At 39.9% G+C, this 11,544-nt stretch overlaps 1 long non-coding RNA gene across 1 annotated transcript in view; it reads right to left on the bottom strand.

Annotated features, from left to right (window-relative positions):
* The window catches only part of LOC109957161 (uncharacterized), a 13,422-nt gene extending 7,803 nt beyond the window's left edge, over positions 1 to 5,619 (bottom strand). Inside the window, exon 1 of the long non-coding RNA XR_002274509.1 lies at positions 5,547 to 5,619. This is a non-coding gene — a long non-coding RNA (uncharacterized LOC109957161). The remainder of the gene's footprint in view (positions 1 to 5,546) is intronic.
* Positions 5,620 to 11,544: the final 5,925 nt, after the last annotated feature.

The following is an 11,544-nucleotide window of genomic DNA, read 5'->3' as shown; positions in this document are numbered from 1 at the left end:
AAGAAGGAGCTGAGCTGTAAGGCAAAGCTCTCGATTTACTGGTCGATCTACGTTCTGACTCTCACCTATGGTCATGAACTTTGGGTCATGACTGAAATGGCAAGATCCCGGATACAGGCAGCCAAAATGAGCTTCCTCCGCAGGGTGGCCGGGCACACTCTTAGAGATAGGGTGAGGAGCTCGGTCACCGGGGAGGCGCTCAGAGTAGAACCGCTGCTCCTCCACATCGAGAGGAGCCAGCTGAGGTGGCTCGGGCATCTGTTTCAGATGCCTCCTGGGCGCATTCCTAGGGAGGTGTTCCAGGCATGTCCCACCAGGAGGAGGCCCCGGGGAAGAGCCAGGACACACTGGAGGGACTATGTCTCTCCCCCGGAGGAGCTGGAGGAAGTGTCTGGAGAGAGGGAAGTCTGGGCATCTTTGCTTAGACTGCAGCCCCCGTGACCTGGTTCCGGATAAGCGGAGGAAAATGGATGGATGGATGGACTATGTATTTTGATAACAAATATAATAAAGGCTGTGATACAGGCTACTTAAAAAAAGAAAACAATTGAATTAACCCTATACATTTATGAAACAAACAATCACTAACCAAGTTAAGCAGAAACTTGTGACGCAACGTCACCCACTGCCAGTGTTGAGGAAAAACAAACTGAAAACCTTCATCATGACTCAAAGCGTGTTGGTCTTATGATAAAGTTGTTCTACATACTGCTAATGGTGCTGGAGTTTTGATCTTTTCAGCCAGCCAAGATGAACTATGATCAAGACAAAATCAAACGATGTGTGACAGAGAGTCTGAGTGAAAGCATTCACTTGAAGAAGCTATGCCTGTTCATCCTGCCTTGGCATCACTACCAAGTCTTGAACACCGGCCTTTGTGATTCTGGGAGAGTGTTTGCCCTTGATGCCCCACCCCCACCAACAAAACAAACAAACAAACAAACAAAATGACTGATCAGTCAACACAGTAATCATGTCTGCACCTGCATGCGCTAATTCTTTTGCAGAGGTTTGTACAATGAAACTACCAATAAAAATGACACACATTTACTGTTTGCCTTAATATTGTTTTACCAAAGCAACTAATGTTACATTCAGTTAAATGTAGTACTTTAATGACCCATAAAAAGACCAATAAATGGATCGTTCTGTGGCTCTGTAAGTAATTCTTTCTCGTACCAAACATCGCTTCATCCTACCTCATTACTATCTAGCATCATTATTTTCCCATTTTAATTCAGAGCTATTCGAGGGTTAACAAAATGTATTCTACCAATGCTGTGACTGTTCAGCTCTTGGTAAAAATCATTTCCTGTGTTCCTTAATGTGAAATACTACAGTGAGAATTAACCATACCAGAGAAGCGCCGATGCAGCTTCACAGTGAGGCACTGTTGCTTGTGTAGTCGAAATACTGTAATTACTGACACACAGAAAGCGGCGTGCACCCTCTGCCTCCAAATAGTTCTCATGCCACAGCTTCTCTCTGTCCACTTATTGACTTTTTTTATGTGGAGCACTATGCATTGTGATTATGGATGTAGAGTGAGCTGAGTCGATTCAACTGATGCTGCTGGTAGTCACTTTGGTTAATAGACTACAGGTTAAGTACATTTTATTACATAAGATGTTTTTTTGTGTTTCTCTCCCAGTCTTTACAGAGTTTTCTGTTTCCATATAAGTTCCTATAAATGAATTGGAACTTTTCAGTACATTATAATGAAGCTTGCAAATGCATTGTATCACATGTGTCACCAAGGAACACAGTTTATTTCTCTCTCTCCCACCCTAAGCATGGGAAGAATACAGAAATCAAACCTTACTAAATTGACAATGGAGGCTGAGCAGTGAACAGAAATAATTAAAATAGCAACGTCTGATATACCGAAGTTGCACATACAGTATGCATAAGACAGAAAAATGAGACATTATGTAGTTGAAGTGTGAAGCAGAAATTGCCTTTCCATTCTGACCTACCCTCATGTCACAAAAGAAAAAAAAAAACATCCAGTGTCTTCTTTTCCACTTTCAGGGTTGCAATCAGTAGTCACAATTCCTGGAATGAAAGAAAGCACCTTCATCGTACCCTCTTTCCGCTGGCCTGATGTGAACCTTACAACTCCAAGCATGTAATGCGCACAAAAGGAAAGGCTGTGCATTGTACTTTGTACTTTGCGCTCTGGGCGACATTATATTGAAAAGTGTTCCTTACTAAATTTGCCCGGCTCATTTACATGTATGGAGCAGTGTTTTCAGAGAATGGAGACACCAATCAAAGTAGCTCAGACTGCCAGGCAGGCATTAATCACAGCTCTACAACTAAATAAAGACAAAGGAAATTGAGTGTTTCTCTAAACAAACTCACCTGATAAGTTACTGATATTAATCCAACAAAGCAAGATTTCTCTGTTTGGTCGGGGTCCTCCACCGGTACCTTATCTGCTGCATTTGTTTATGTAGCCTGAGCAAATTTTGGCGGATAATGAATGAATCCAGACCTCATGTCTAATAAAGCCCGAAGAGTGATATGTTTATGTAGCCTGAGCAAATTTTGGCAGATAATGAATGAATCCAGACCTCATGTTTAATAGAGCCCGAAGAGTGATGATGTGGGACTGTGTGACTTTTGTCCTTAATTTATATATGGCCAACCACCTCCTACCAGAGGAAACCCAAGACCCAAGCCTAGAATCTGGGCGGTTAATAATGTTTACAGGCTCCAGAGGCTCAATAGACTGCATCAACTTTACTTTGTTGGTTTAGAGACAGGTTTTTAAACATGTGGGCTTTAATGTTTACCTAATGCCATGTCGTCATTATCCCCCTCAGCAATGTAAAAATTAACAAAAGAGAGTTCAGGCTGAAATGTCTTGTGCACTAATCATTTATACTTTTCTGTTTATTTTTCTACCAACAGTCAGGGAGCACTACATGAAAAACAAGCTCAGTGGGTCAAAGTAAAATCTGTGTAACCTGAATTTGAAGGGCATATAAGAAATGAGAGTCAAGCATCACATCTGTTGGATGTGCTTATCTTACCTTCTTGCTGTGCTCTGTTTCAGCTGCCCACAGCACTTTGCCGTGAAGAAGGGATTTCACATTCTTTTTGCTAATTATGTTACTGGCTGTTTATCTGGCAAAAACTGACTTGTTTTAGAAGCTTGAAGCATAAAATCAATGTATTATTTCTCACCTAGAATTGTTTCTAAGTGTGGAAGCAGGTTCCTACCTAATTAGAGCAGAATAATTACTTTGAAAAGTTATTTACAGTAGGTGTTGACGCTGGATCCATCTCCTCTGCTCAGGATTCATTAAGAGCGCTGTCTCTTTGTGTAAAGAAATAATGATAACAAACTGTAATCAAAACAAAGTAAGTGTGTCAACAGTTTAACTGTCTAACACTTTCAAAACTTCTGTCATCACTTTAAAGTCAGACAAAGACAGCATTTTCTGTGTGCATTTAAAGCTGCCCTGTCACTGCTCTTTATCAGTGAAATACTGTGCAGCATGCTGCATTTTATTTTAACTGCATTCTTGGGTTTTCTGCCCCATCTACTGTACCTGCAGCTGTACACTATAGTACAACCAATACAAGCAATAAGTATGCATGCATAAAGTGAAAACAAGTAATTAATGGTACAGTAAATACTGTAAAACTTATAAACCTACTCAGACCTGAAAAATATTTACACACATTATAAAGTACATAAAAAAAAATCTATACTGGTAGTCTCATTGTTCATCACTTAATGAATCTAAATTTACCTTGAGGGAAGATTCAGTTTGTCTAAACCACATGACTATTCTTCATTATTCTGCTTAAATTTTTCTTTTCAAGTAAACTATTGTCCACTGTCTTTTATTGTGTCTGAAGGACAGGAGGTGCATTGTGAATGATGTGCAGCTAAAGATAGAGAGAGGAGGCACCATTGACTACAGGTGCTTAAAATATGCTATGTATAAATGAATTCACTTCATTTGTACCATAAAATACAACATCTTTTTAATTCAAACCCAAATGTAATTCCTTATCAGGCAAGCAAATGAGATTTACACTTCAAAAATGGTGATGATAATATGATTTTCTACCAGTAGAACTGGCTTGGGGGTAATTCTGATTTCTCATAGCCATCATCAATAAATAGAATACTGGAATAACCAACCAGTCGGCTTCAAACCGTGTGTGGAATTACTTTATGGCCACCTGTGTTATTTCCAATTGATATGAACACAGTGTACAGCCTTGTGTAATAGTAGTGCAATATCATTAAACTGCCAATCAAACATACCAGTGATGCTGCCTTTAAAATTCCTTGATTAACAAACTTCCTCCTTCTCTAGTTGTATTAATTTTGTACTTTTAACAACTTCTCACTGCAATGCTAAATGGACTGCTGACATAAACTGGACCAAAACCAAGCAAAAATAAGCAAACTGAACAAAATGACTTCATCTACTAATCCAGGAAAATGCACTGGTTTCTACTAATTGGACAACAAAACACTAACATTGCAGTCAGTTGGAATGACTCCAAATTACAACCAGAATAATTCAGTACAAGGGTACAAAACTGAAACATTAATGTTAACTTGCTAATGATGCTGACAGATACACTTTAACTAGCCACAGCACTTACACGTCTAGCAGGAAGAAAGTCACATCTACATCAAATTTTAGTCCTTTGGTTGCTTTTAACGCTCTCCATCTCCGACATGCCAAACCGATGGTAACCCTGGTTTTGCCTCATTCTTTATCACATTCTTTCTGTGTTGCAGAACAAGGCCACACTGTGTGTACAAGAGCCACTGTACCAGAGTCAAATTCCTCATGTGTTCAACACACCTGGCCAGTAAAGCTGATTCTGATTCTGAAAACTGTACCTTGGGTTTGAATTAAACAGACAAACAACAACAACAAACTTAGTAGCCTGTTCCAATAGTCGAGCCCTTAGCTACCCTCAAACACAGAACTAGAGCTATTCACAGGTGAGCACTACTTTCCATTTATTTTACTTTGGTTTAAAGTCAACTGACTCCTTCAACAGTAACCCCAAATTCTCAGGTAGTGATGTAGCAGCAATGTCTTCTTCTGACAAAAGTCTGATCCCTCTCTCACCCTTAAGTTGATACTCTTTTTTTTTTCCATTAGCAATTCTCATTATCATTTTTGGTACTCGTCATTCTCATATGACTCGGTAATAACATGTCAAAGTCATGTACATTTTATTCACGTGCTCCAGCCTTCCTCAACCATTAAGAGTATTTCTGAGGCAGAAAATCAGAAAGTTATAGTGCACGGTGTGCTGTCATATGAAAAACATTCCTTAATTGAAACTTAGTTGAACTAACTGTCATTACCCTTTTCAATGTAATTAACAAAAATCCACAGTATTAGTTTGTCTTTCAGGTTTTGTGACCTGTGAACACTGAATAGTGAATTCAGTGCTGACACCTTTAGTCTCTGTTGTCAAACCTTCAGTTCAATACATTAGGAACTGTCAAAACATAATGATTAAGCGACTATTGCTGGCTGATGTGGATTACGTACCTGTGACCAAGCCAGAAGAGGGCTGGACCAGATCATTTTGCAGGCCAGAATATCAGCTAGGCCACCTTGGGACTTTCACTCAGAGAATTTGCTCAGTAGATGAACTGAGTTCACACTGAATTTCTCACTTAATTCTCAGCCTCAAAACAACAGGACTCCCTTCAACACAGGAAAGTCCAAAAACAGAGAGAGAGAGATGTGAGCTGTTAACAAATGTAAGTGGTATAAATGGTCAGAATTAAAAATAACAATTTTTTTTAACAAAAACATCAATTTTTATACAAATGCAATGAATAAAAATAACCAAACATAAGCACAATAAAACAGAAATAGTATTATCTAAATCACAGGACTCCTACTAGGTGTGAGGGGGGGCACGTGGCCTACTGATTAAACATAAAACACATAAGCACTGCAATAAATAAAACAGACATAAGCACAAAAAATGAGGAAACACTCACATACAGCTCACAACTGTGGTAATACTGCTGTGCTCACTCACTAGAAGATACATTTGTGCAAACAATGGCTTTAAGTTGGTAATCGTGATAAAATTATGCAAATAGCCTTGACTGTGTTCTAGTGTACAGTATATGTGAGCATTTCCCTACTCACCTCAAACCATACACTATTTAGTTATGACAGTGTCTACAGTCTTGATGATTGCACTAATATCCATGACCTCTAAAGCAGGGCTCTTTCCTTTCCTGCCTTTTTTTTACCATAATGAAAATGAGCACAAAAATATTATTATTTAATTCAGTAGCTAATGAGACGTGTTATGTAACACTAATTTCCTCCAGCTGAAGACTATAGCTAAAATTAAGTCATTTAAATGTTAAGTCGTAAAACCAATACTTGGATAAGGTGGTCAGTGCTTTCACCTCCTTTTGTTTTGACTTTATTCACGCTTCAGTCAGAATTCAGTCGTCTGTTTATATGTTGCTGCATTTACACATGAGGACACATTTCATTCATTTTTGCCTCTGTTCACTGCTTGCTTTTAAATTTTACAAGTACCTTACTAATAATATTTAAGTCTCTTCATTTAGTTTCCTGCTAAATATGTTAGGGTTGATGAACACAAGTTTATGAATGCAGTCACCCTAAAGATATCAAACATACACTGGCAAGAAAAATGAAGTACACTCTTTGCAGTTACCTGGTTTTCTGCATTCACTGGTCATAAAATGTGTCCTGATTTTCATCTAACTCCATGGTATTTCCTAATAATCTAATAACACAAACAATTATAATCTTGTATATCTTTGTTGAACAAACTCAGTAACATTCAATGTATAGTACTGGTCAAGTACAGGACAAGTAAGTGATCCCATATATTTAATAACTGGTCGAACTTCCCAGTGTGCTCTTTGGCATAATTCAGGCATGCAATGCTGTTTTTTGGTGAGCAGTGCCCTGCCATGGATACAATGCTCGGTGCAAACATGTGCCATAATTTGTGTATGGTAGGCTCATGAATAGAGATCTTAATCATATCCAATAATACTTTAACCCTTTAGTTGTTACCCTGGGTTCTTTTTTTACCCCTTTAGAGTCATTTTAGCTGGGAACCCACTTCTAGGCAGAGTAGCCAAAGTACTAAATCGACTTCAGGTTTTTTAACTCCTTACTCAAATTAGCTTTTTTCTGATGTCATTAGTCTAGGGGTCCTTTCGTTTCCAATGAGTTTAATTCCTTTTTCTTGCCACTGAAGACACACACACACACACACACTTGTACTTCTATCCTTGCGAAGACTCTCAGTGACATGCCAAACCCTAACCCTTATACCTAACCTAAATCTAGCTCTAACCTAAACCCTAAAACCAAGTCTTAACTCTCATAAAGGTGGTTCAGACAGTGAAGACCAGCCAAAATGTCCTCACTTTCCAAAAATGTCCTCAATTCATAGCATCATTTTTTATACATATATTTCTAATGTCCTGATAACTGATAGTGAGAAAAACGTATTATAATGGCCCTAGAGTCAGTGGTTTCTCAGTTCTATATTAAAAATATGAAAATTGCTCTGTTACCTTCTGAAGTGCCTGTATAGTATAAAAAGGAAATTGAGAAATCACCTCTGGTTTAAATTCACCTCCTTTTTTTGTGCTCAAGCCCAAAGATGGGATACTCAAAATAAAATGTTTATTACATTCATGTCCCTGGTCTTTCAACCCGCTCCTATTAGGATACAGCAGTGGACAGCTGCAAAGGTCAGAGTTCTTGGAGCAGCAAACATCCCCTACGACCAAGCAGACAACTTCACAACAGATTAGTCCCGCTGCTGGAGGACCCTGGATCTCCCTCAGATGAGCTGGATAACCTTTCATTCTCACACAGCACGGTAAGAACTGAAAGTAATTCCCAAAGCCAAAGGCTACAAGGAAAGCTAACAACTGAGCCTCAAACACTGATTGTGGGTGACTTTGGTATTACTAATTCAAATGGCACAAGCAGCAAAAATACCAGAACCTGCTGTTTTCCCAAGGATATGATCTCTGATGAAAAGAATCCCTAATATCTTGGCCACAAAACTATCTGTAAAAAAAAAAAAATTATAGTACACATAGAGGCCAGTGGCGTTGCAAAATAACGATCAGAAGCACTGAAGTGAGTTTTCACTGATCTACTGAACACACTCAGCTCCTTCAAAACTGAGGTGTTTATCAGTGACCCTCTACCAACAGAAGAGGAGTCAAGAGCTTCAGCAGACAGCTGGCAATCAACACAAGACTAGTTTTACCCTGCATGGAGTGCACCTCATTGACAAATTTAACTCTTTCTGGGACCACAGACATATTTTCAGGGGGAGATAGAATTTCCCTCATCAAGTCAGGAGTAAAACTGTTTATCTCCACCCTATTTTACATCCTGCTAAAATGCAAGAGGAGCCAAAACACCAAGAAAACACAGCACCACATGCCAGAAACTGAAGGAGAGCCACCTCAGGGCCCAGCTGTAGTGAAGTTAAAACATGTGGGACATCATGGTCCATGGTCCATCTCCACTAATTCCATATACAGGGGGCTACTTTTTTGTGGCCCACCTTGAACTAAACATAAGGACCCAAAAATATGTTTCCTTTTTTGTGACAAAATATAAAACATCAAACAGAGCAGAAACTCTTCCATGTAACACTGCTGCAGCCATACAGGACCAGTTTGGTTATGTAATGATATCACAAAGACCACAGTCACAAACAGCTTTCTCTCTCTCATTGTCTTTACTGGGACCTGCAGTAACACAGAGTTAACATCAAGAACCCCCCTTATGTACAGATTTCTCTCTTTCTTACCAAAAAAAAGACACAAATGAAGAAACAACAGATTCTCATGAATTGCATGTAATACATGTTTATAACACACTTCAGTCTATTGGTAAATTAAGGACGAATGAGACATGGCAACCCATTATTACTGTTAGAATGTGAACATTTAATGCTGTCATTGCTAAAACACTGATGTGGTTATGAGCCTAAATTCATCCACCTGTTGTTTAGACACCCTGCCAACAAGCTTCTTTAAAAATCCAAAAAAAAAAGTTTGTAGTTTCTTGGAAATGGATGTGCTGAAAATTGTCAGTGGCTCACTCCTATGAGACGTTTTTTCCACAATCACTGAAAGGTGCAGTTGTTAAGCCCCTTCTAAAGAAATGCAGCCTGGATCCTTCAGTGTTCAATAATTACAGGGCAATTTCTAGTCTTCAGCTGATTCAGAACACTGCTACAAGGGTTTTAACAAGAACCTGGAGCAGTTTGGGCTACATTCACATTACACGCTGAAGTGGCCCAAATCCGATTTTTTCCCCCTCCAACAGTGTTTTCCCACTTCAGGAACTTAACAAGCCATAGCCTGGAGCTTCCCATACCCATAATCAGGTGAAACTTGAAGGGCTGATGTGTTGTTGTTCCACTTTGTTTTTCCACTGTATTTTTCCCTGTGTTGGTCAGCGTTGGCACGAGGGCAGGGCTGAACTCTCTAGTATGATCAAGTTCATCAAACTGTTGTTGAACTGAGCAGAACATAGGCTTGTAGGAATGTTATGTCTTCACTGCTTTGTCTGCTATTTCTAAACCAGTATGAGTGTATGTTCACATACAGCATTTGTAATGCTAATACTTGAGATGTGACAATGCTTATGTTTAAACAATCACAGGCAACAACCCAGCAAACACCCACCCCCACCCCCTACTCCCCTACGAGTACCATGAACCTGATTTAGTACCTTTCTGATATTTTGTTTAAAAAAAAAAAGGCCACACACATCCTTTTCACAGATCTTCAGGGGTGGGGGGCTGGGAAGAAGGGTGGTGATTGTAGGGGGAGCGGCTGATGGGTCTGAGCTGAGGTGGTTGAGGGGGGGGGATCTGCTTCTCAAATCTACAGTGAAACACCAGTCTGCCAGTTGATGGTCTTCCACAATGGAGGGGGTGATGGTTCCCTGTGGCCAGTGATATTTTTCAGGCTTCTCCACACAAATGAGGGGTCGTTGGCTTTCAGAGTCGCTCCTCTTTGCTGCTCTGATCTGCCTTGTCATTGTGTTCCTGGTCTGCCTGTACAGGATCCTGGCCACACTTCTGTAAGCCTCTTCTTGGGCACAATGAAACTGTGTGAGTTTTACTGTGAACCAAGGCTTATTGTTGTATGTGCAGAAGGTCTTGGTGGGCACACACATGTCCTAACAAAAGCTGATGTATGATGTCACAGTGTCAGTGAGTTCATCCAGGTCTGTAGACGCAGCCTCATATACACTCCAATCTGTGCAGTCAAAGCAAGCCTGTAGCTCTGACTTTGTCTGTTCGATAAGATGGACCATGCAGTGATCAGACAGACCGATGGCTGCGTGAGGTACAGAGCGATAGGCGTCTTTTATTGCTGTGTAGCAGTGGTCCAATGTGGGTTTGTCCCAGGTGGGACAACTGACGTGCTGTTTGTATTTGGGCAGTTCTTGTGTGAAATTAGCTTTGTTAAGATCCACTAGAACCATGAGTAGGGAGTCGAGATGTTTCAGTTCCATGTTAGTTATCTGTTCGGCCAGGTACTGTAGTGTTAGCATGGGCCTGCGGTTTTATATATACTCTGACCAGAATGAATGATAAAAATTAACTAGGGCCTCCACTCTCTCCCCTCGTCAGTGTTCTCTACAGGTCCCATAGAGGGCCGCCGGCCCTCCAACCAGAATGTCCACACAGCCTTTTCCACTATCAAAAATAGGAGAAAGGGTGGTTGGAATGAGTTGTCTGATGTATAATAGTTTTTCTCTGGTGAGGTAATCCGAGATGGGTTGCAAAAGATCGAGACCAGGAAAAATAACAAACACCTGAGAGTCCAAGGCACCCATACGTGGCACCTTGATCACATCTCTAAAACACCATATACTTTGATACCAGTCAACAAAACTAGATAAGCTACTCACTACTCACTTAAGTTCTTGTGAAATTATAGTGGTACCTAAATGTGAGCTAAATTCAAATCTCTAAGGATGTCTTAATGTACCTGCTGAGATGGCACTTACAGGATCTACTAAATTATCTAGGTGCCAACCAATGAGAAACCTAAATGTACCATAACTTATATTTTGTAGCACCTAGGCATCACTCCCTACAAGCACCGTCTGTAGGTCTCTGTGACACTGTAATGGCAAATCTGTGCCGACATGAACAAGACCTCTTTCTCCGGTGGTGATAAGTACATTGGGATCTTCAGGTCTAATTTAAATGTAAAACCCCAAAGAGCTCTTATATTCCCCTTCTGTGTGTAGAAATGTCAGCCTATGTCATTGTTATACTTTGGATTCAGGATGCTTATGTTTTCTAGTAAAAAATAAATGCCACATCTAGTCCCTAAAGACTAAGGGCGTGCCTTTAGTGTGGAAGTATAACTCTAAATCCTGCCACTAATCCAACCTAATCCCTCTTTATTATCAATACTTTGTAACTGGTTGTTTCCATGCAAATTCTCTCCCATTGTATGATAATCTTTTAATACAGTTT

This window comes from Monopterus albus, unplaced genomic scaffold, assembly GCF_001952655.1.
Source record: "Monopterus albus unplaced genomic scaffold, M_albus_1.0 scaffold24.1, whole genome shotgun sequence".
NCBI lineage: Eukaryota > Metazoa > Chordata > Actinopteri > Synbranchiformes > Synbranchidae > Monopterus > Monopterus albus.
This window is presented reverse-complemented; position numbering and strand designations above follow the sequence as displayed.